Source organism: Pelodiscus sinensis, chromosome 4 (assembly GCF_052426305.1).
Source record: "Pelodiscus sinensis isolate ZL-2025 chromosome 4, ASM5242630v1, whole genome shotgun sequence".
Taxonomy (NCBI): Eukaryota; Metazoa; Chordata; order Testudines; family Trionychidae; genus Pelodiscus; species Pelodiscus sinensis.
In genome coordinates this window covers 88,781,063-88,805,670 of record NC_143055.1, presented here as the reverse complement: position 1 = coordinate 88,805,670, position 24,608 = coordinate 88,781,063, and the positions used below count along the sequence as shown (strand labels likewise).

The window sequence follows — 24,608 nt, the reverse complement described above, 5'->3', positions numbered from 1 at the left end:
CCTGCATGACCTTCTCTAGGGGAAATGTAACTTGCATAAGTTACCTTTACTAGACTTTGTTCCTATTTGCTATTACTTGAAAGTTCATATGTCAGTCTGAACAATGGGAATACCCAGGAAAGCTTAGTGTTGTATCAAGATACCTTAATCTATATCAACAGGAAGTAATTATGGTTCCAGGTGCTATGTTTTTAATCTTAACAAAAAAGGTTTTGATCACTGATAGGGTAACTGACATCTTTAATTGATTCTGAGTGACTGATTAGCTGTCTCCTACCTGAGGCTAAAGCACCTAATGAAGAGCAGCTTCCCTTTCTAGAGTCTAGCAAAAACACAGCTGAATTGGGGAGAGTTTCAAAGAGCAGTGAGATTTCTAAAGCAATTTCTGTATTAGGGAAAAAGAACAGAACTCAGGAATGGCTGAATGTTTTTGAAGAGAGACACCTTCATAAAGGAAGGCTGTGCCCAGATTGAGGCTCAAGTGGAAAACTGCTGAGTTTTATCTTGGCTTGGACTTTGATGTCTTGGAATAGATGAGATTTTTTTTCTTCTAATTTAGCTAAAGGATCAAGTCACTTCTGCTACTAAACTGTGTAGGAAGATTGGTTGTCTCAACTTGTGTGACAGGAAAGTGAGGCAGTGGTTAATCTGGAGCCAGCTCAGGTAGGTGATGCTCATACAATTACAAGCATGTAGTTTAAACTCTGGATAGCTGGATTAGTGATGAATAAATTTCTCTGCTCTGAGGAGGATGCTAGGCTTTTCTCATACTGGATTCTTCCTTCTCTACAACCCCCTGACTTTTTCACAGGGGGAAAGATTTTCAAAGGATCTCAGTATTCAAGATATGTGAATGCTGCCTTTGTTTTTCTTCCTCCCCACCACCTCCATCTCCCCTCCCCATCCCAACTTCTATTTCAGAGGAGAATGTTATTGACCTAGTCCCTGGAAGGACATGTTTGCTACAATTTCTTATCCAGCAATCAGTGCTATCATTTGAATTACAGTAATGCCCAGGGGCTCTCATCAAATCAGACCAGTGTTGTACTATATTTGGTACACATATAGTATTGTGGTGTAAACAGATAAGATGCAAAAGGGCAGGTGTAACACAAGGAAGAAGAGGAAGTGAACTTGCTTAGGTAGAAAGATGTGCAGTTTTTCAGATTAAGTTTTTCTTTGAAGATATGAGTAAAGACTCTCACAAGTAGAACTGTGCAAATAGATGGTTTACTTTTAAACATGGGGTTTTCCCTTCCCCCTCTCACTCTTTAACACTTTTGGAGATCATTGACAAACAACTTAAAAATTTTCAGCAAATGGAAAAAGCTTTAAAAAGAGCTTGTATTTTGACTTGGCGCCTTAAAGCTTTATTTAAATACCATTGAAGGACAAATGCATTTTGAACAAACACTTTTTAAAAGCAATATTGACTCTTTGGTGGATGTTTAACTTGGCAAAAGCAACAGGAATTCACAAACTGGTTTAGTGTTGCTGAATCTGCTTAAAGTCAGAAAAATTCTGTTCAGCTCTACTTGCTACTTCTGCTTAACTGCCTTGTTATTGTGAGCTGACAACTTCAGGCAGTGTACTAGATATAGTTCTTTGGGGGTGCAATATGAAGGAGGCCAGAGATGGTATTCAGAGTATAAGTGATAATGCAGGAAAAAAGGTGACTCAAAGAGAAGCTAATGAAAGGGTAATAAATCCACCTGGCAAATGTGAGTGATGGCTAAATAGGTATATTTTGATGAGGTATAATGGTAAGGACCAGAAACAGTCCCGAAGAAGGGGAAAAAGGGAAGGTAGTGGATAATTGAGGGGTCAGAAAGATGATCCTAGCAGCAATATTTTAGATGGACTCAGATCCACAGTTCTGAAGATTAGAGAAAAGTCTGTGATCATCCCAACCTGCTGTGCATGCAGAGGCCAAATCATGCAGATTATAGCAGAAAAATAGCATGAACTGGTTATAGCTAGATAGGTGGTGCTAGAGAAAGGGCAGAGTCAGCTGTCCCAGCAGCTCCCTGGAGGGCATTGCTGGAGTGTAGGGGGACATTCTGTCCTTAAACTAATTGCAGGTGAACATGCTGATTTTGCAGTCCTCCCAGAAATTACTGATTTGGGAGCAAAGGACCAGCCATAGGCATTGCCATCTATCTTTTAAAAAATAGATTTCATTTCATTAAAGTCCTTTTCCTGCTTGTTTCTGACTATCTACTGTATACTAGAGAGTTTGTCTGTGTGAGACTGAGCAAATCTGTCTGGCCATCAGTTGAAGAACTCCTAAATGGTAAGAAGTAGGGCCACTAAATTTGATATGCAGCTTCCTCTTATCATAACATAAAGCAAGGCAAGGGTTTTTTTTTTTGGGGGGGGGGGGGGTGTCTAAAACTCCCTCCATGCATATAGGGATGCATAAAACCATAAAGAAAAGAGACAATCACCAACTAAGAGAAAGGGGTTGGCTGGGGGGTATATCCCCTCCCAGTCCTGGAGAGCCTCCCCACCCCCCCAGGAATCCTTTGGGGTGGATGTGGCTCCCTCCTCCCCCCCATTTGAATGGGAATATTGCTAGTTCCCCTTTATCAGTGATCAAGGGAAAAGTACATAGTTGACTCCATTCCACCATCTAGCTGAGGAGCACAGGGGCAGATGAACCTGGACCTGCCCCACCCAGGGAACCTGCTCTCCTCCCCTGGCTGTTCACGATGGAAGTGGAGAGGCACTGTGTTGAGAGACAGCTGGAGAAGGCCCCTCTCCCTGGAGAAGCCTGAATATTGAATTGCTGATCTGCAGGTTCACCCCAGAACAATGATTTAAATGAAGGGAAAAAAAGAGTTGACCCCAGTAGTACCCGGTGAACCTTCTAGTACTTCTATAATTGTGACTAAATTGAAAGAACTTTCTTAAATGTTTATATACCATAGATGTTGCTGGACCAGAGATCCCTAGCCACAGAGGTGGCCAATGGCTGGGATTTCATCTGACAGGAAGTCTCCAGGGCCAGCATCTGGAGCAGGGCCAGAGGCAAGGGAGTGCTGCAAGTCCAGAATGGTATAGCAGCTGGAAGTAGAGTCCTGCCAGTGAGAAGGGGCAGCACGTTGGCTAGGCTGGTGGCCAGGAGGAGAGCCTGAGGCTTGACCTCCCCTGGTCCTGCAAATTCACACCTTCGGGACCACTCGGGTTCATAATATTCCTCTGATAAAATATACCACAAGATGGTAAACATTCTGGCTACATCTACACTGGTGCGTTCTCACACAAAAGCTCTTTTGCGGAAGAGTTCTTCTTAAAAAAACTCTTCCAGAAGAGAGTGTGTACACTGGCATGTGCTTTTGAGCAAGAGCATCCATGCCAGTGTAGACTCTCTCTTGCGTAAGAAAGCTCTGATGGCCATTTTAACCATAGGGCTTTCGTGTGCAAGAAATTCATGTTGCCTGTCTACACTGGCTTCTTGCACAAGAACAGTTGCGCAAAAGAGCTTTTTCCTGAGTGGGATCATCAGAGTTCTGGCACAAGAAGCCCTGATTTCATACATTAGAACGTCAGTTTACTTGTGCAAGAACACGCCTCCAGTGTAGACAGGCAGCAAGTTTTTGTGCAAGAGTGGCTGTTTTTGTGCAAGATCACGCCAGTGTAGACACAGTCTCAGGTTCAAACACTCCCTTAGTCTGATGTGGAGTAGAGACTTAAAACCAGATCTCCTACATCCCAGATGTGTGCTCTATAGGGCATATAATTGCCAACAGAGTAAGATGTTTTCTAAAATTAGAAACCAGGCGTGGGGCTTCAAGCCATAGTTAGTTTGGTTGGTCTTCCTCCAACTCAATGTTTTCTAAATGGTGTTCTGCGGAACCCTTGGGTTCCGCAAAGTGAAACTAAGGGTTGCATGAGAAAATTCTACTCCCCGGCTCCCTGCAGAGCCCGTAGGCAGTTCCCATTGAAGCTTTGCCGGAGGGGGAGTGCTTCTGGTTGCTCCACCACCTTCTTAGGCTGCCCCACCACTGTGCATGGCGTGGCCCCTTCCTCAGGTGCCACACAGCTTCCTCTTCCTCATGTGCAGGTGGTAGCTTGTTACAGTGGCCACTGCTGCTAGGAGGGGTAGGGGTGGCTGGGTCAGAGATGCTGAGTAGCCATTCCCGGACCTCAGCATGTTTAAACTGCTGTCCGTACCTTGGCAGGGGCTGCGTAGAACTCGGATGGGGCTCTGCGGCACCCTGGGGTGTGCTCAGGCTCGCTGCCACCTCCCCCCTAGTGCTGCTGCTCTCTCTCCCGTGCCTCTCCCCACCCTGAAGGGGAAGCAGTAGAGTCTGGCAGTGGGAAGCCTGACCTGGTGCTGCAGCTGTGCTGGGATCCCTGCTGGGAGAATGACAGCATGCTGCCTGGAGTCCTTCCCTGCTGTAGAAGGATGCCAAGCCAGATAAGCATCTTCCTCATGCCCAGACCCCACACCCAAATCCCCCTCACTCACTCCCCCTGCCAAGACCCCACATTCCTTGCGTGCTCTGACATCCTGCTCTATATATGACTGATAAGGGGTTCTGTGAAATTCGGTCGAGTTTAAAAGGGTTCTGTAGCCAGATAAAATTGGGAAACACTGATCTAATCATTGATGCTGCAACTGAGGCCTGGTAGAAAAGTTACATGGGTTCTAATATAATTGAACTAATATACTCAGCTGAGAATCTGTTTGTACATCCCCAGAAAGCACGTTGTTTCTATCACATCCTCCGGTGCATGAAGGCCAAACTTCCAATAAACATCTCCAAAACTATCATTTATGTTCCTTCAAAACACTCTTTGGTGTTACCTAAAAAACCTAGGCAAAGGTTGGGATATTTTGCTGAGGCCACTTCCTCAGTTATCCTATCCTATCCTATCCTATCCTATCCTATCCTATCCTATCCTATCCTATCTATTTACCAGTATCCATCTGGGACCATCTTTTACTTCTGTTGTACCATGCCTCATGCAGTGGGAGGAGAGGGGGGGAGCTTGTCTATAACTAGACCTCCTAGTTGCTACTGCAATACTAATATGTGGAATTCTCAATGAGATTTGACAAATTAATACAAAAATTTCATACTAAAAAAGCTTTATTTTCCCACTACAGAGCTAACCTGCATCTGTAAAAGATACAAAAGGTACAATATATGTTTCCCCTTGTGTGTCCCCTATTCTATCTAGAACTGCTGGTTGGACATGCAGGAGAGGAACTATGGTTCTACATACTCTTTTCTCTACTCCTCTTAGAATGAGTTGCTTCAAGGTGTTGAGAGTGTGTTGTTCAGAATTCCCTTAAATGCTTTCAGTTCTAGTTAGCTGTTATACGCCCAGGGGGACAGGTAAGGGAAGCCCCATTCTTCCCCTTTGCCCCTATTCCATGCAGCCACGTGTCCCAGTTAAATTCAAAACTCACACCTGTAGTATCAAATCACAATCCCCTACAAAAAAAAAAAGAAGCTTGTTAAAGAAAACCTGTGAAGGATTTGCTATACAGGATGTCCTATAGAACAGATGTCAGTTCAATTCTAGCTCCATACTTCAGACTGACACAGGGCATATGTAAAACGAATTAATTGATTCTAGTCCCATTCCTGGTGTACATATCAAACTACCCTCTTACGTGCATCAATGTGTGCACACCAAGAAACTGATTCATGTAGAAACTACGACACTTAAAGGGAGGGTTGAGGAATTTCAGCAAGGCAGTGTGAGGAAACTTTCTTGGTAGAATTTCTTAAGTTACATAACCACTCTTAGTCTACATCTACACTGCAGCACTATTTCTTGATACAGGAGATATCCTGAAATAGTTATTCTGCATCTTTTGAACACTCCAGTTATTTTGAATATAACAGGCTTGCTATTCCAACATTCCTTTAAAGTTCATTCCCCAAAGTCTAAGGGACATTTTGGAATAGTAATTTGTTTTGAAATAAGTGCTATGTAGACAACACCACATTTCAAAATAAGCTATGTAGTGTAGATGTATCCTTAGAGTGGAGAAATTCCTCTAAGGCTGTCAACATGCCGTATAGAAGCATTACAGTACAAGAGGGGAAAAGGAATTGCACAGAGATGTGGGCTCATCTGATGGAGTAAGATTTAGCCATCAAGATGAAACGTCATTAAAAAGCTACATGAAAATCAAATACATTATTTTTGGCCATTTTCATGGAACTTTAATGTCCTTTTAATAATTAAGAAAAAACGAGAGCTTATTCTTTTGTTGTCCTTTCACTGAATGTTTTTCAACATTTCTCCCACGGTGACAGGTAAACTTTGCTTACTGTCTGAAGTTGGTGATTAAAAAAAAACAGTTTCTAGAGCTTTAAAAGTTGTGTAACTAGATGAAGGCCAATTAGATAACTTTGAACTTCTGCATTTAGCATGGTGCAAAGGAATATACTACAGGTTGAACCTCTGTTGTTTAGAACTCTCTGATCTGGCAACATCCATGGTCCAGAAGGACCATGAATGGTGCTGGACTATAGAATCCCAGCCACAGAGGTTGCTGGGAGCTTATCTGAGCTGGATGCAGGCAGGGAGCCAGCCAGGAGGTGAGCCCCAACAGCTCTGAATCTACCACCAGAGCCCCAACAGCTCTGTATCTACCGCCAGCCAGAGCTGCTCATCTCTATAGTATAGACCAGGGCTGCAAAGGCCTGGCAGTAGGGACGGAGCTCTGCCAGCTGGGGGCAGGGAGACTTAGCAGCTGGGGACATGGAACCATTGCCATCCAGGGGCAGGGAGCCCATGTGTCCAGGAGTGGAGCTCTGCCATCCAAGGACAAAAAGGCCTTCTGGGTGGGGGTGTAGAGCTGCAGCCAGCTGGGGGCCAGGAGCTCCCTGTTTAAGCATGGCTGCAGCCCTGAGTAGAGCTCCACCAGTGGGTCGGGATCAGGGCACTGGCCAGCCAGTGGCCAGAAGGGAAGCCCTGGGACAGCCCAAGGCCTGATCTCCCCTGGTCCAGCAAACTCCCTCTTTTGGATGACTCAGGTCCCAAGGGTGTTGGACCAGGGAGGTCCAACCTGCAATGTACTTGTAGCTCTAGGATTACAGGTTTATATTTTAAACACAAGTTTTTCTTCATCACCTTCCTGCATTTACTTTCACTAAGACTGAGCTTATTTAGCTATTTAAACATTCATGTTTTGGATTTTAACACCCTTCCAGAAAAGTAATTCCTCATAATACATTATAGCACATGTACACCTCTCTTTGAATGCAGGAAAGATCCCAAATGTATTAACACATCCTAGCTCCCTGAATTTATTATATAGAGGCTATTTTTGCTGAGTTAGGTGTGAAAGTACTGCATCCATTAACAATTTCCAACCGTAAAAACATTAAGTAAAGTCCATCCAGGAATGTTATGAGCAGTCAGTGCCTTTAAATAACAAGCCACAAGAACAGTTTCTTCAAATGTTTGGATACAGCTGTTTTGTATATTTGGGCACTGTGGAAATATTTTTAATGGATTCAGGCAGATATAACAATAGTCAAAAATAGGGGATAGGCATTGTGGGAAGGTGATCACTCTTTGCTATTTGGGGTGCTTATGCTTGAAAGTGGATAGTTGAGTGAGTGTCCAAGCCAGACTACAAAGGCAAGCAAAAAAAATACTCCCATACAAAGTGACTAGATAATACTACCCAGCAATGAGAGTTAACAGGAGTAAAATGCAGTTAATTATATTTTTTTGTGATTAAGCAAGTAGTTATCACAGTTTGTATGATCAGCTTTGAGAAAGAAGATGTCATTGTTTACATAGCCATTTTGTAGAGCAGAGAGACTCCTTAATATCGTACTTCATGACAGACCATTAAACTCAATGTTAAAGTTAATCAAACCGACAGGAATTATTCTGTTTGCCCCTTTTGAGCTATGTTGAGTGGATGTTAAACTCCGTGGGTGCCCCTCTCAAAACCTATGGGCTTTCATGTCTCAACTCCCACAAATTCTGATCTTCACTTACACAGTGCAGAGGGCATTGGATCTTGTCTGTTAGATGAAGTCTAGTTCCTCATTATTTAAAGGCGAAATTATGCATGTTGTATTATCTGTGATATCGTTTAGTTCCCTCATTACGATCTCTTTATGAATGCTTTTCCTGGAAGCTCATTGTTAATAATCTGAGGCTAATGCCAGTAACAGTGTTTAAAGAATAAGACCCTGAGATTTCCCACATAAATTAGTTCTTTGACACTACAGTATGTAAAACCTCTCAGATGCCTGGCAAAGTAGACTTGAAAGTACACTATTAGAATAGATATTTGCAGGATATTTTTTCTTTTAGAAACACATCTTTCATGTTAGCTTTTTCACTAGAACGAATGATATTTAAGATGGGAATAATGTGTTCAAGTAAAATTTCATACCCTCTCTGTCTTGAGTAACACTTTACCAACTCAGTGAAAATTCTGATTTGATGGCAAGGCTTTGGTAAAAAGCTGCATCAGTTTTCCAAGGTGACTATAAAATGTCCTAGGGCAATCAAAACATATTCTAACAGATCCAACTGAGTCCTGACTCTTTTGTCACCGATGTCATAGGAGTCACACTATGCCAATGAAGCTCATGGTAATAGGATTGCATCCAATTGAGGATAAATAATATTGGATTGTATTATAAGACTGAAAGGAAAAGCAAAATATTGAAGCTAGAAATCATGTTGGAAATATTGATTAAAAAAGGGCAAAAGCTAATGAGGACCAATTTCTTAATTTCTTGAACCTCAGTGTTCCTTCCATTGGTTTGTTGCCGCCAAGTGACAAGGATTCTCATCCTTACCCTTGATTCCTGTATGCTTACTACACTCTGCAGTACTCCTCCTAAAGGTCTTTAGACAAATGTGGTGCATGACTACCTCAGAGGCAGACACCTTAGTCTGATCATGTGATGGACAGGAGAAGTGCTGGTCAGCACCCAGTGACTAAGAGGTTAAACTCAGGTAGCTATTAAGGATGTTGGCAGGGAGCCAGAAGAACCCATGGGAAAATGGTACTGAAATCTGAATCACATAAGATACCTTATCTGCTTTCTTTGTGTGAGGAGTGCTAATCCAGGAGTTGAGAGACACAATGATTAAAACCCAGGTAGGATTACCATGCCTCCAAGGAATTTGAGACATGGAAGTGGACTGAACCAAGAACAGATTGTGAGTAAATAAAGGGGAAAAGTGTAACTAGTTATGATCAGGTTATTTTTTCATTTTGTGGTTTGTTATGAACTGCTCTGTGTGAATCTATGCCTCCCCTTCAACATTCACTAAGAGCTCTTCCTAGAGCATTTGTGTTTTAATTTGTTTTACGTAGTTGCTCTGTTACACTCAGCAATCAAGTATGCTTAATCAAGTAGATCTTTTGTTTTTTTATAAAAAAAATCACTTTTTTACAGTGATGAATTGCTTTCTAGGTTGTATTTATACAGCATTTTAAAATGTACCACTTTTTTTTAGAAGTTTCCTTGATTTAAAATGGTGTTTTTCAAGAAATAAAAATTCCCTAAAGTATTCCAACACTAACATGAAAAAATATAATTAAAGTGAACACATCAAAAGCAAAACACAAAATAAGAACCAAAGAAAACTTCTATTTTTCCAATGGAATTATAAATCAGAAAAAAAGAGGAAGAAAACTATTGACATTGAAGTAGAACCAAGGAGAAGTAATGATATAAAATATCTAGTAAAAATCAGCATAAAAGAAACCTCCTGATATTAACACCACTTTTTTTGTTGTTTTCAGCTTAGTTTTCTAAGTATTTGATTATTACACTACTCAAGGTTAAAAATAGATTGCTATTTTGTGCATTTGTTTTGCATACATATGTTAGTACTCTGGAAAAACCTATCCGCACTGCTTTTCTTCAACCATGATTAGTTTGACCTTTTACCTAAAACATTACATACTTAGAGTTCTGTTCACTACAAATTACATCTTCTAGTGTCTATGCATTTTCCTCCATATTTCAAACTACAGATCTTTTAAATTTAAAACAGCCAGGTCAGTATCCTGCATAAACATTCTCTAAAACCATCTACATGTGTGTGTTCTAAATTGGTTCCTGACATTCTTGTTAACAGGACATAAATGCCAGAACTAGATTTAAAAAAAAATGTTTTAAAGCCTGTCTAGGACATTCTAAAGGTCATATTGTAGGTTGCAGCTGAGACTGCTTAGGAAGGATGTTCAATGTTAGCCGCCAGCCTGCTTTTTGCCACCTGACCCTGGGCCTTCAGATTCTGGATTAGTCTTCAGAGAAAATTAGTGTAGATTGAAGGGTATTTTAACTCCTGACCACGAGTGAGCCCTGACCATGGTCTTATGCTGACAACCACATGTGTAGATAGGGGAAGGTTATAAGAGAAAATCGATTATGGTGGTGCTATGCCACAGGCAGGTTTCCTTAAAGAGAATTAATCCTCCATAGCCAGATTTATGTTAATGGAGTGATGCTAACAAACCCTGAAAAAAAAGTTACTGAAGTTTCACACAATATATTTCACTGTCATCTGTACAGGCAGAGGTGTGTGGTGGCATGGGGGAGTGAGGTTTAGAGGAAATACTATTTCATAGATTTCAAAGAATCACCAACACAGACTGCTTCAGTAAAATAACATACTTCCTATCAATTACCTAAGTAGTCCTACCAAAAGGATTGAACTAGTTAAATTGACTTTAATTATCTGTATGATGGCTGGCAAGGCCTCTACTATAATCACTTCAGTTGCAACTTGAAAACCTCTTGCTGTTTGTAGTAAAGACTTTTTCTTCAAGTATAAGGCAAAGATGCTGCCACCCCCCAGGTTGTTCAATGTGTAAAGAAGTATCCAAATACTTAGACTGCTAGACATTTTTAGCTAACTATTTTTAAATATAGCTTAGCATCTTCTATCTAGCTTCCAAGATCTGAATTCAGAGTAAGATAGCTATTCCTTTCAAAAACTGAGTCTTGAAATTTAATTTTAAGAATCAAAATAAACACGTAAAGACAGGCAACTTTTGAGTGACATCAACTGCAATATCCTAAACCAGATGCCCAAGAAAGGTACCTACATCAGCCAGTCAGATTTAATCTTTGATCATTTTTTATTACCGTATATTCCGGCGTACAAGACGACCTCTGAAGTTAAAAAACATCCCCCAAAAATCGGGGGTCGTCTTGGCTCCGGCGGCGGGGCATCCGGCGTACCCTCTGCCGCTTTGAAAGCCTCGGGGGAAGCTTCACAATTTTATTCTTTACTATTGTTTCGACTAATTTGCCTGGTACTGAAGTTAGACTTACCGGTCTGTAATTGCCAGGATCGCCTCTAGAGCCCTTTTTAATATTGGTGTCACGTTGACTACATTCCAGTCATTAGGTATGGAAGCCGATTTAAAGAATAGGTTATAAACCACAGATAATAGCTCAGCAATTTCCCATTTGAGTTCTTTTAGAACGCTTGGATGAATGCCATCCGGTCCCGGAGATTTGTTAACATTAAGTTTTTCTATTTGTTCCAAAACCTCCTCTAATGACACTTCAATCCGGGACAGTTCCTCAGATTCATCACCCACAAAGGACGGTGCAGATTCAGGAATCTCCCCAACGTCCTCAGCTGTGAAGACTGAAGCAAAGAAATCATTTAGTTTCTCTGCAATGGCTTTATTGTCCTTGATTGCTCCTTTTATAGCTTGATCATCTAGGGGACCCACAGGTTTTTTAGCAGGCTTCCTGCTTCTAATGTACTTAAAAAACATTTTGTTATTTCTTTTTGAGTTTTTGGCTAGCTGTTCCTCAAAATCTTTTTTTGCTTTTCTTATTACATTTTTACACTTGATTTGACAGTGTTTATGTTCTTTTCTATTTATCTCACTAGGATTGGACTTCCACTTCTTAAAAGATACCTTTTTGTCCCTCACTGCTTCTTTTACATGGTGGTTAAGCCACGGTGACTCTTTTTTAGGTCTCTTGCTATGCTTTTTAATTTGGGGTATACATTTAAGTTGGGCCTTTATTATGGTGTCTTTAAAAAGTTTCCATGCAGCTTTCAGGGATTTGGCTCTAGTCACTGTGCCTTGTAATTTCTGTTTAACTAACATCCTCATTTTTGTGTAATTCCCCTTTTTGAAATTAAATGCCAGAGTGCTGGATTGCTGAGGTGTTCTTCCCACCACAGGAATGTTGAATGTTATTATATTATGGTCACTATTCCCAAGCGGTCCTGTAACGGTTATGTCCTGGACCTGATCCTGCACTCCACTAGGACTAAATCGAGAATTGCCTCTCCCCTTGTGGGTTCCTGCACCAGATGCTCCAAGAAGCAGTCATTTAAGCCATTGAGAAATTTTATCTCCACTTTTCTTCCTGTGGTGACATGGATCCAGTCAATAAGGGGGTAATTAAAATCCCCCATTATTACAGAGTTCTTTATTTTGGTAGCCTCTCTTATCTCCCTTAGCATTTCAATGTCAGTATCGCTGTCCTGGTCAGGTGGTCGGTAATATATCCCTACTGCTATTTTCTTATTATTGGAGCATGGAATTACTATCCATAGCGATTCTATTGAACATGTTGATTCACTTAATATTTTTATTTCATTTGATTCTACATTATCTTTCACATACAGTGCCACTCCGCTACCCAGCCGGCCTGCTCTATCCTTTCTATATATTTTATATCCCAGTATGATTGTGTCCCACAGATTTTCCTCATTCCACCAAGTTTCGGTGATGCCTATTATGTCAATCTCCTCCTTTAATATGAGGTACTCTAGTTCACCCACCTTATTAGTCAGACTCCTAGCATTTGTGTAGAAGCACTTTAAAATTTGCCACTGCTTATTTGTCTGCCTTTACCTGATGCATTGGATTCCTTTGTATGCGGTTGTTTGTCTCTGGCTCATGGTTTGTCCTCTCCCCTCCTCTCTTTATAACTACAGCTTAGAGAATCTCTATCAACGGATTCTCCTCTAAGAGAAGTCTCCATCCAATTAACTAGCATCTCCACACCATTCGGCTTTCCCCCATCTCTTAATTTAAAAACTGCTCTATGGCCTTTTTAATGTCTAGTGCCAGCAGTCTGGTTCCACCCTGGTTTAGGTGGAGCCCATCCTTCCTGTGTAGGCTCCCCCTCTCCCAAAAGTGTCCCCAGTTCCTAATAAATCTAAACCCCTCTTCCCTACACCATCATCTCATCCATGCATTGAGACTCTGAAGCTCCGCCTGCCTACCTGGCCCTGCGCGTGGAACTGGAAGCATTTCCGAGAATGCCACCATAGAGGTCCTAGATTTCAGTCTCTTTCCTAGCAGCCTAAATTTGGCCTCCAGGACATCTCTCCTACCCTTCCCTATGTCATTGGTACCTACATGTACCACGACCACCGGCTCCTCCCCAGCACTACACATAAGTCTGTCTAGATGCCTCAAGAGATCCGCAACCTTCGCACCAGGCAGGCAAGTGACCATACGGTTCTCCCGGTCATCACAAACCCAACTAGTTATGTTTCTAACGATCAAATCACTCACTACTAATACCTGGCTCTTCCTAACTGGCATTTCCCCCCCCCCCCCCACCCCCAGAGGTATCCTCAGTGTGAAAGGATACCGCAACATCCTGTGGGAGGAGGGTCCCAACTACGGGATGGTTTCCCTCTGTTCCCATTGAATGCTCTGTTCCCTTGAGACTTTCATCCTCCTTAAGAGCACTGGGGTTCTCAGACTGGAGGTGGGACAGTACTACAGTGTCCCGGAAAGTCTCATCAACATAGCTCTCTACCTCCCTTAGCTCCTCCAGTTCAGTCACCCTGGCCTCCAAAGCCCGAACTCAGTTTCTGAGGGTCAGGAGCTCCTTGCAATGGGTGCACACGCACGCCACCTGCCCACAGGGCAGGTAATCATACATGTTACACTCGCCACAATAAACAGGATAGCCCCCACTCTGCTGCTGGGCTTCTGTCTCCATTTTTCTAATGAATAAGTTTAAGTATAAACTGGGATTCTTTTTAAACCTCTGGAATATAGATTATTCTAAGAGTTATGTTTTAAAGAAGGTCAGAAGTCACTAGTGCCCTCTAAACTCCCTCTCCAAACTCTCCTGTTAGCTGTTCCTGGTCACGCTCTCCCTGGTCGCTGAGTCACAGGCTTATATAGCTCTGGTAGTCCCTTCCCCTGACTGTTAAAATGGCTGAGCCTCAGAGGCTTCTAGATTTCAAACCTTTTAGAAGCTCCTTCAAGCAAACAAACAAACCAAACAGACAAACACAAGCTCAGCACACTGCAAATAACTCCCCCCACCCCCACACACAAACACACACTCCAGACAGCCACTTACCACAAGGGTCCTGTTTTTACTCCTCTTTTACCTGGAGAACTCCCTCTCCAAACTCTCCTGTTAGCTGTTCCTTATGTTCTTTTGTTATGTTCCGGAAAGGGATGCCAATGTAGACGTAGCCTGTATGTTACAAAAATAGGGATAATATTTAACCAATATCTTTTGTGTATTGGTTTGAGGCACACTGGATAAAAAGATTTAACTAGGAACTGGACATCGTTGGAAACTCTACCAGTAAATCTGCTTCATCTAACTTATTTTCAGAATACCAGCTTTGTGACTAGGGCTAGTAGTACAATCAACATTACTTGAATAGGTTTCTGCAGTTCTGTAGCATTATTTCATAATACTGCAATGTTTGCAGCATAGCACACGTTCAGTTTTTAAATGGGGTCCAATACATGTAAACTTAATTTGTTTATAGGCATATATGGTCTGAATGAACCCATTCAACATCTAATGAGTAGCTATGAGAGGGGAGGAAAGACTGCAGGACCAGAGCGTATATGTATAAAGACATTTCCTCTGCCTAATACTTAGCAAGTGAAATTTCATTGCCAAAAGTGATCAATTTTGGCTGGGGTATGGTTAAAATGATTTTTGTTCTGGGGTAATAAATTGTTACCCTTATTGTATCAATAAAGGACAACTGAACTTTTGTTTGAACTGCTTATTTTCCATTACCTGATGATATTATCAGACTTTTAGTACTAGATGTACACACACATTCCTTTTTATGAATTCCTAAGTGCTGGGAGGTGAAAAAATGGGAAAAAGCTTCAGCAAATTGTCCACTAGTCTTGGGTTGGTTGATAATTGCATTTTTCAGCAAATTATTTGTCAGCTGTACTTGAAAGTGGAATTTCTAGGTTATAGTTTCATAACATACCCTTAAATTCTACACTGTTTCTGGTATAAGCTAGGAGTAGCTAGATAACTTTTATGTACCTTCAGTAGTGTATAAGCAGAATTTGTCCCTTTATTTGTAACGTGTATCCATTGCTGTGAAATGGTGAAGATTGGATATTTGATCTTCTTCTTACCTGTGTTATCTTAGATTAATACTTAAGATAACTTCAATTTTAGTGAGGGCTAGGGAATACTCCATCTGGAGAATTTTAAATACAGATGCAGCCTGATTATTTTTTTAAGGCACCTGGCAAGTCTTTAAGTTGATCGCTTTGATTGCCAAAAACAATATAGTTGGGCTTAAGGCATGCCTCATGTCATTGTTCTGTGCACAAATTTTATTTTGGGTGGAACTTTTTTATTAACTATATGCTTAAAATGTGCATGAATACCAGATGAGTTAACAATGAAATAATTTGAGTCAGACAGAATGAAAGTTGATACTTAAATGTTAAATTTTATATCCACATGTATTGACTTTCCATTTAAAAAAAATAGTAATTTGTTTATCATGAATTCTACCTTTTAGACTTAGTAATGTATATTGATATTAAGAAAATTAAGTATGCAGATTCATAAGAATGAAGAAATTACCATTACTTTGTTGTGAGGAAAATAATCTATCATTAGATCTGACACTAGACAACTAAATGTAATGTGGTAGAATTAATTCATTCCTAATAAATTTAAAAAGATAAATGCTATTTTATCTTTTTCTAGCATGTTTACAGAAATGCCATGTGGTGCAAATCTAAGAGTCTTTTAAGACCAGAGACTGATTAACTTTGCCTGCGGGGCTTCTGGCCCATAGAAGCTAAAAAGACCTCATGAATGATTCTATTAACTTTTTTTTCCAAGGGTGAGCTTTTTGTAGGTTCTCCAGAGCTAACTGGGATGCATACTCAACAAGGAGTTCTCTGGCACATTATAGACTAACAGATGTATTGGAGCATAAGCTTTCGTGGGCAATGACCCACTTCGTCAGATGCATCTGACAAAGTGGGTCTTTGCCCGCGAAAGCTTATGCTCCAATACATCTGTTAGTCTATAAGGTGCCACAGGACTCCTTGTCGCTTTTGCAGATCCAGACTAACACAGCTACCCCTCTGATACTTGGATTGCATACTGTGTTCCTGGGAGTAAAGTGGCTTGTGATGGGGTGGACAAGGCCTGACCTCCCTGCTGGAGGCCTTTAAGCACCTTGGCCAGCAGCAGGACCAGTAGAGAGGTCCCCCGAGCAGGATAGAGTGCAGCAGACTGATATAAAAGGAGCTGCTAGGCTAGGGCCTGTCAATTCTTTCCTGGAGCTCAGTCCAGGCAGACCTCAGGGCTGACTGGAGAACACAAGTACTCTGGACAGCTCCAAGTGGGGGCTGGGGCATCATATCTGGTTTGAGCCAGGTTCTGCAGCTGAATGTTAGTCCAAAAGCCAAAGACAACCCTGAAGAGCCCTGGACAAGGGGAACTCAACTACAAGGCCCTAGAGAAGGGCTGGATGGTAGAGCATCCAGGGGAAGTAGCCCAGGCATGTGACAGAAACTAAGTACTTTGAAACTCAGCAGGTAACAGCTACTTATAGGGTCCCTGATCTGGGACCCAGAGGATTGGGTGGCCTGGGTCCCACTCCCCTGCAAGCCACTCCCAGGGGGTGTAAAAGAAGAGGCCTGACTTCTGGACAGTTACTGTATGCTGCCTCACCTGTATATTGGTGAGTAGAGACTGTAGGACTCCCCTCAGCCACTAAAGATCACTCAACTCACCCAAAGGGTGGAACCCTTTACATGGTTCTTGAAAATTGGTCGGGGGTCTCCACAACATCACTGGAATCTAATAATGTTTTTTTCTTCCCCAGTTGACTTGCATTCACCTACCTTTTAAAGGAGCTGGGGAAGTAAGAAATTAGCAAATGGTCTCAAGTAGTAGTAATAATTAACTGGATGGAGTGGAGATATCTTGCCGGAATTTGGGGTAACTTGTACCGGAAATGTACATTCAACATTAAGATGAGACCTTACCTTACATCTTCTCCATTATCTTCACTCACGAAAGGCTATAAAGAAATACTATTGGTGGACTTGAAGTGACCATTGTGGTATTTTGTCTGACTTTCTTTACTTTTCAGCCCATCCACTCCCAAAATAGATCAATAGGCATTATTGCACTTTGTATCTGAAGTCAACAGGAAAAGCAAATTTAATAAGAGATGAGAAAATTTGACATGTTCCCAGCACTGAATGGAACAAATAACAAGAACACCCTTTTCAGTGACTTACTAGATTTTAAGAAAAGGGAAGGAGGCCTGGGAGGGATCATGATTTTTCTAACACTTAAAAATCAACTGAGAGTGGTCTGCCTTTTTGTATCTATAGATAATGGATTCCCAGCCATCTGTAATGTTTTGTGGTTTTCAGTCAGGAAATGTCTTTGGCAAGGATTGCATGCTATTACTTTTTGGTAACTAGAAAGTGCTTTTTTATTGCAATTTGTCTGTTCTCTTTTAACATTCTTGATTTTACTACATTAAAGAACAAATTTAAGTTCAATATATGGAAGTGTGACTCCTCCGCTCATTTAACAAGAAGGGTTTATAGTGTCTCTCTGGAGACAGTGTATTTCGTAAGTGTCCAGTGATAGACTGAGAGCTGTTAAAGAACACATTCTCAGGAGGTACAGGGATTGCCCCTGCAAGGCAAAGTAAAGGTGGGTAAAGCTTTCATGGAGATTGTCAAGGAGAGAGTCAGGGAGCTAACACAAGACCCTCTCACTAAGCCAGAGGGGGGAACAAGGTGACTCACTCCTGAATTTCTCAAGAAAGCATCAGTCTGGCTGAGTTTCTATAGAGAAAATGGTTTCACCATTTCTATGTAAGTGTAAACTCATGCAGATATCAGTTATACAACTGGTGGTAGCAACCAGAGGGTATTGTTAGCATAGCATGTTCTGAAAGTCACCCAAGAGGCTGGTAGGTATAACAGACTACGCTGGTATTAACCAACCTTAACTGCCTTCAGTTCTTCCAAGCCATAAAACTGGCATAACTCAGAAGCTCATTGTAAGAGTCCTAGCTGTCCACCTATTCACCACAAATCCTATTTTCTCTCAATCTTTCTATTTCCACGATGTAAGAAATTATGGACACAGATATTTGTATTAGATTTATTCAGCATTCTTTTGAATATTTTGAATGAAAACCTCTAATTTTCATTGTCTGCAAAATTATGTATTTAATATGTAGTGAGACTGGCTTGGATGGAAGAGGTATTTTTTAAGCTATGCTTTATGGCAAATCAGATAAAGTAACAATAAACAGCCCTATCACCTGTTTAGAGACAAGCTACTCTTAAATTAAAATATTGTAACTTCAATTTGTTGTAAAGAGTTTTTCAGGTCTTACTACCATTGCATATTCAAGACTGACTTTATCAGCCATATCTGGGGTGAATCATGCCTGCTGGTGGTAATATATACAGGCAGTCCCCGAGTTACATGGATCCGACTTATGTCAGATCTGCAGTTACAAACGGGGCCGTCTCCCTGGTCTCCAGCAGACCACGGAGAGGAAGCAAAGCAGCGGAGCACGTGGGCGGCGGACAGCCCAGACACGTCTGGGCTGTCCGCTGCCCGCGTGCTCTGCCGCTTTGCTCTGCTTTGCTCTCCATCTCCCTGGTCTGCAGGCCAGGGAGACGGGGAGCAAAGCAGAGCAAAGCTGCGGAGCCTGAGGGCAGCAGCGGACAGCCCAGACCAGGGAGACGGGGAGCAAAGCCGTGGAGCCCGAGGGCAGCAGCGGACAGCCCAGACCAGGGAGACGGGGAGCAAAGCCGTGGAGCCCGAGGGCAGCAGCGGACAGCCCAGACCAGGGAGACGGGGAGCAAAGCCGTGGAGCCCGAGGGCAGCAGCGGACAGCCCAGACCAGGGAGACGGGGAGCAAAGCCGTGGAGCCCGAGGGCAACAGGACAGCCACGGCGTGTCTGGGCTGTCTTGCTGCCCCCGTGCTCTGCAGCTTTGCTCCAGACGCCTGTGGTACAGCAGCTGGGGCGCTGCCGGTTAGTCCCGTAGCGCCGCTCTGGGCGCTACTGGACCAACCCGGCAGCACCCCAGCTGCTCTGCCCCAGGCGTCCCCAAGTCAGCCGCTGCTGAAACTGACCAGTGGCTGACTACAGGAAGCCCCTGCCCCGGGCTTCCTGGAATCAGCCGCTGATCAGTTTCAGCAGCAGCTGACTTGGGGATGCCTGGGGTTCTTAAGTTGAATCTGTATGTAAGTCAGAACTGGCATCCAGATTCAGCCACTGTTGAAACTGATCAGTTTCAGCAGCGGCTGAATCTGGATGCCAGTTCCGACTTACATACAGATTCAACTTAAGAACAAACCTACAGTCCCTATCTTGTACGTAACCCAGGGACTGCCTGTACACAACAGTGTAGTGAAGAAGAACCACCTATCCGGTTGAAAAGATAGGGGACACTCAATTTGGTAGAGCCATTGTGCCAGAGTTATCAGAAGTATATGTAATAAGTCTTCAGGTGTGTCTTAATTTTGTAGGATTTTAGCTCTTTCTTCAATGACTTTTTTTTTTCCTATAGTAATTCAGATTCAAGGCTGCTGAAACCTGTTCGCACAAGGGACACCAAGTATATCTTAGTCACTTTGCAGCAGTGGGTTTAAAAATACTAAATCAGAGTTGAAGAATGTCGGTAACTTTGACATTGATGTGAACAACATCAAAATATATTCTGTGAAGAGCCAAAACAGGTCATTAGCAGGAGAACAGCATTCCACTGAACTCTACCCTTAACCCAAGTGCCAGAATACCACACTTTGTGCAAGCAGGTATCTTGTGTCATAGGAATGATGTTCCTGCAATAAAAGGAGCTGTGTAAATGCCCTAGGCTTACACCTGCATGACCCTGCCATGGGCATATTTCAAAAAAGTGTAGAAAGTAAGAACCATTGCCATTTCTAGCAGTGTTATCCTCTATGCCCTCCCTCTGAAAATAATACTGTTAGAGGCAATTGTAAGCAGATGCTGATTCTACTTCAGGACCCGTATGTGGGTCTTCCTAAGTTAGTAAATGGAGAAAGTAGGTGGAAATGTTTCTCTTTCAACCATGTATCCTTTCTCCCATGTGAAGTGTTTGAAACATTAATTTTGTCTGCTCTGAGCAAGCAACTGTGTGGAGGGTTTTTTTGTGGTGTGTTTTTTTTTTTCCTGGCTCACTAGTGAACTACTCTCAATAGCTTTGACATTGATCCATAAAAAGTCTGACCTTACTTGACAAACATATTATCTAAGTCTGATGCAGTGAAGACTTAATTAAGAGGGCACTTAGAGTCAACAGCTATCTTGAAAGACAGTAAGATCATGCTAACCTGGGTCTGGCTTAAGACAATCATGTATGTAACACATACACTAATGTCAACATTTGGTTATTTATACAGATTAACAGATGTATTCTAAAAACTCGTCCCTTCTATGAGCTTTCTGTGTGGCATACTTTTCGTCATCTCTTTACAAGCTAAGACAATATAGTTAGAGACTATGGAGTGCGAGTGATCAGTAGGATGACTGTAGATGCTGAATATTCAAATGAGTAGTGCTTATGTACAAAAAATATGCCCAACAAGGAAATGCTGACATCTCCATTTGCATGAACAAATAGGCATTTATGCACATATTGTGAGTGAGTCTCTTACCTATGAAATAGAATAAAGAAGGCAGTATTTCCATGATTGCAATAGAGGTTCTATGAACATATTAAGGCCATATGCTTGGAAACTTGTCCTGGATTGTCAAACTGGGCCTTTATTCTTCAGTATTCATCATTTTAAATTCTTTTGATGTGTGGCATCAGGTGAGACATCAACTATATTTATAAGAGATGGATACGGTTTAGTTTAAGAAATAACTCTGACAAAGCAATTCTTATAATCTAGCATCATATGTGCACTTGTTAATAGTTGAACCTCTTCTTTCAGATGATTGATGAAGCTATTAAATAAATCTCGATCTAAGATGTAACCTTACTGTACAGACTCAGTAAATTATAGTGACGTGTAGATACATGAGGGATTGCGGGGCTAGGGTGAAGGTAGGAAACATTGTTCTTCTACTAAATGTATTGATAAAGTATATAACACTGGTTTAAAAAAGAGACACTGTAGACTGCTTATTTCTACCCTTCCCCATCCATCTTCCATCTTTCTGCTTACTGCAATCAGACCTCATTTGGAAGGCTGTTGAGCCCTTTCCAAACTGGTTTTCTTTTAAAGAAGCTACATATTTGTAAATATAAGTCACTTGCACAAGCAGACTCTGTCAAACACCAGTTTAATACTCCAACTTGGCTTATTAAAATTGAAACTAAAATCTAAAGCAGATGCAGCTACTTAAGGCTACCAACATAGTGACTGTATAAGTACTTCAAAGGAAGCAGCACACAATTTGAGTTGCTGCCTGCTCGCCGTCTTGCAATTGGCTTTACAGTGTATTTGGGGCACCAGCACCACTTTAATCTAATCTTTTATCTGATGAGAGAATAAATCAGGGCTATTAAACACTGTGGATCTCAATTTCTATTATTTAGTAGAAAATAATAATGAGAGCAGCAGAGGTGCTGCTGAACAGAAGCTGGACCCAGTTAAATCAGAAACAATGAAGAGCAGAAAAGTTCATAGGGTGTTGTATACAGAACAGTTTACCCACAATTTACAGAACAGTTTACGCACAATTTACAGTTGGGAGAGGGGGCACAATTTAAAGATTCTGGTGATAATGCAGCAGGTTCCAGGGCAGAGTCTGTAAACTCTGAGGGTGCGTCTAGACTTTTGCGCAAAAACTTGCCAGGTGTCTACACTGGCTGCTTGAATTTGCGCAAGAGCATTGACTTTGTAATGTACAAAATCAGTGCATCTTGCGCAAATATTTTGACGCTCCCGCTCAGGGATAAGCCCTCTTACGCAAGAATACGTGCACAAGAGGGCCAGTGTAGACAGGCACCTTAATTTTTTGCGCAAGAAAGCCCGATGGTTAAATGGCCATCAGAGCTTTCTTGCGCAAAAGTGCGTCTACACTGGGCACAGATGCTTTTACGCAAAAGCACTTTCTGCGCAAAAGCATCCATGCCAATCTAGACACTCTTTTGTGGAAATACTTTTAACAGAAAAACGTTTCTGTTAAAAGTATTTCCGCAAAATCATGCCAGTCTAGACGCAGCCTGACAGAAATAGAGAGTGGGGCAAGTTATCTCATGTCTCCTTTTTCCCCTTCTCATACATCACCTCTAACACAGAAGAAGAAAATCTAAGTGCGCACATGAAATTGGAACCTCATCTGGTAAACTGTCATAATTTCATTGAATTCAGCTGAACCACAAATATTTTCTGATAAAAATATAAGCCTCTTTATTTGTCTGTACCCCAATGTACTAATAACTCTTTAAATGTTATATTTATTCGTCTATAAAATATTTCTAAATGGAAGGAGCATATTATAATACAGTAGTGACTGTTCTACAAGGCGTAGCTTGGACAGATGAATGTGTGGCAGTACCTGAGGAGTGCATTCATAAATACTGCTCCGCCCCATCTTCCCCATTCATACACCCAACCATGCCACGTGTAACTGTTTAATTCCTGGCTTTCGGAACATAGTCCAAAACCACTAATTACATGATAAGCTCTAGCAGTATTCCCTTTAACCTTCATAAATATACACAGTGGTAAATTTTTATGTTTGTGGAATAGAGAAGTGGCGAAAATGTTCTGAGCTCCACTGAATATTTGAGGGTCTTCTGCACTAAGTTGCATTCAGGTAAAAGGAGAGGCTCTGCAAATATTTCATAGAGCTCAAGCACTAATAGAATATGTTTTTGTTTACACTAGTTTCACAATCACACACAGATACTGATACTGACTGACTTTGAGGAAAAATGCTTTATTTTTTCCCAGTTGCCTTAAGAGTTCTTGGCACAGTAATAAGCTGTATAAAAGAGGTAATTTTTTACAAGAATATTTTTCCTTCTAATTGCCTTTGAAATTATTTAGTGTATTTTATTATCACTTATCTTTTACCCGTGGCCTATTTGTTATAAGTCTCCTACTTTATGGTACTGTCTTCCTTTGTTGCAGGGAAGACACCCCAAAGATGTTATGGTCTTTATTCCACCACCAGAGAGGGTAGTTTTTCAGGGAGAAGGGAAGATGTGTCTGCACACCAACTGAAATACAATCTTGAGATATCACTGGCCCCAGCCAAAAGCAAATTTTGGGGGAGGGCCTGTCTGTTCTCCAGCCAAAGAACTGTGCAGAGACAAATGCATGATGCCGTACTTCCACCATTCTTTATTCTTGTGCTCCTTCATTTGGGAAGGTAGAGCTAGAATATTAAAGTTGCTCTTGAGATTAGTGCTGGAGGACTTCACTGCACGAAACACCCCACAGTGGTCCTGGCTTCCTGATAAGTGAGTTTCTGTGTGGGATCCTGGAGAACTGAAAATTTATGTTGTTTAAATATCCCATGTGGTGCCAGTCTGGTATCTCCACACTATTGGTATAGAAGTTTCTTGGCTGCTATTCAGAGCAGATTCCCAGGTGTTCGATTTTTCCCTGCTTGTGTGGACCAACTATAGGTGTGTGGTACAGACAAACATAAAAGCTCTCACATTTTTTTTTCTTATTTTATCTTATCTAGCTACTTACAGCTAAGTAGACTGATTTTTTTTTTTTTTAAACCAGATGGAACTCTTTCAGGATGCGTGGCTTCATTCCTAGGTACAGTAATGTACACTATTGAAAGTGTGGGTCACCACAGTCATGTCTAAATACTGGTCTGATGGCATGATGTGTAATCTTTTCTCTAGCTGTGGATAGAAGTGGGTGGTGTTTACTGCCATGATTATTTGGGCATCCAGTACTGAAGAGTCCAAAAGAACAGTCTGTGGTTTGATTTAACAAACTGAGGGCAGATGAGATCAGATATAGAAGATGCTAGGAAGGAGTCAAGCTTTCTGAACAGCTTCACTCTCTCAGAATCACAGCATTCTTGCAAGGTTCAGCTTCTCTCAGATTCAATTCACTTATTGATTTTTTGCTTGGACAGCTGAGATGTTTGATATAAAAGATCAGGCATGTTTTTATGTTGCTGTCATGGCAACTTACATTGTCTCGTTTGCTCTCTTAACTGCTTCCTATGTATGGGTTTTTTTTTTTTTTATATCTGCAAATTGGAGCATGGCTCTCTAACAGTTATTGGGTTCAGCCTGGGATATGAGTGATGTCAGGGCATCCATATGCATTTCACCAGTGTTTTATAGGTGTAATGGCACTAAAACTCATAAGGAGGAAAGATTTAGTAAGAGGCTTATGAATATCTATAGCTAAGT

At 41.6% G+C, this 24,608-nt stretch overlaps 1 long non-coding RNA gene across 2 annotated transcripts in view; it reads left to right on the top strand.

The window, feature by feature from the left end:
- Nucleotides 1–332: 332 nt before the first annotated feature.
- Nucleotides 333–24,608, top strand: part of LOC102456034 (uncharacterized) — a 217,530-nt gene continuing 193,254 nt past the window's right edge. For both annotated transcript variants that reach the window (XR_331882.5, XR_012903831.2), the window contains exon 1: nucleotides 333–663. This is a non-coding gene — a long non-coding RNA (uncharacterized LOC102456034). The remainder of the gene's footprint in view (nucleotides 664–24,608) is intronic.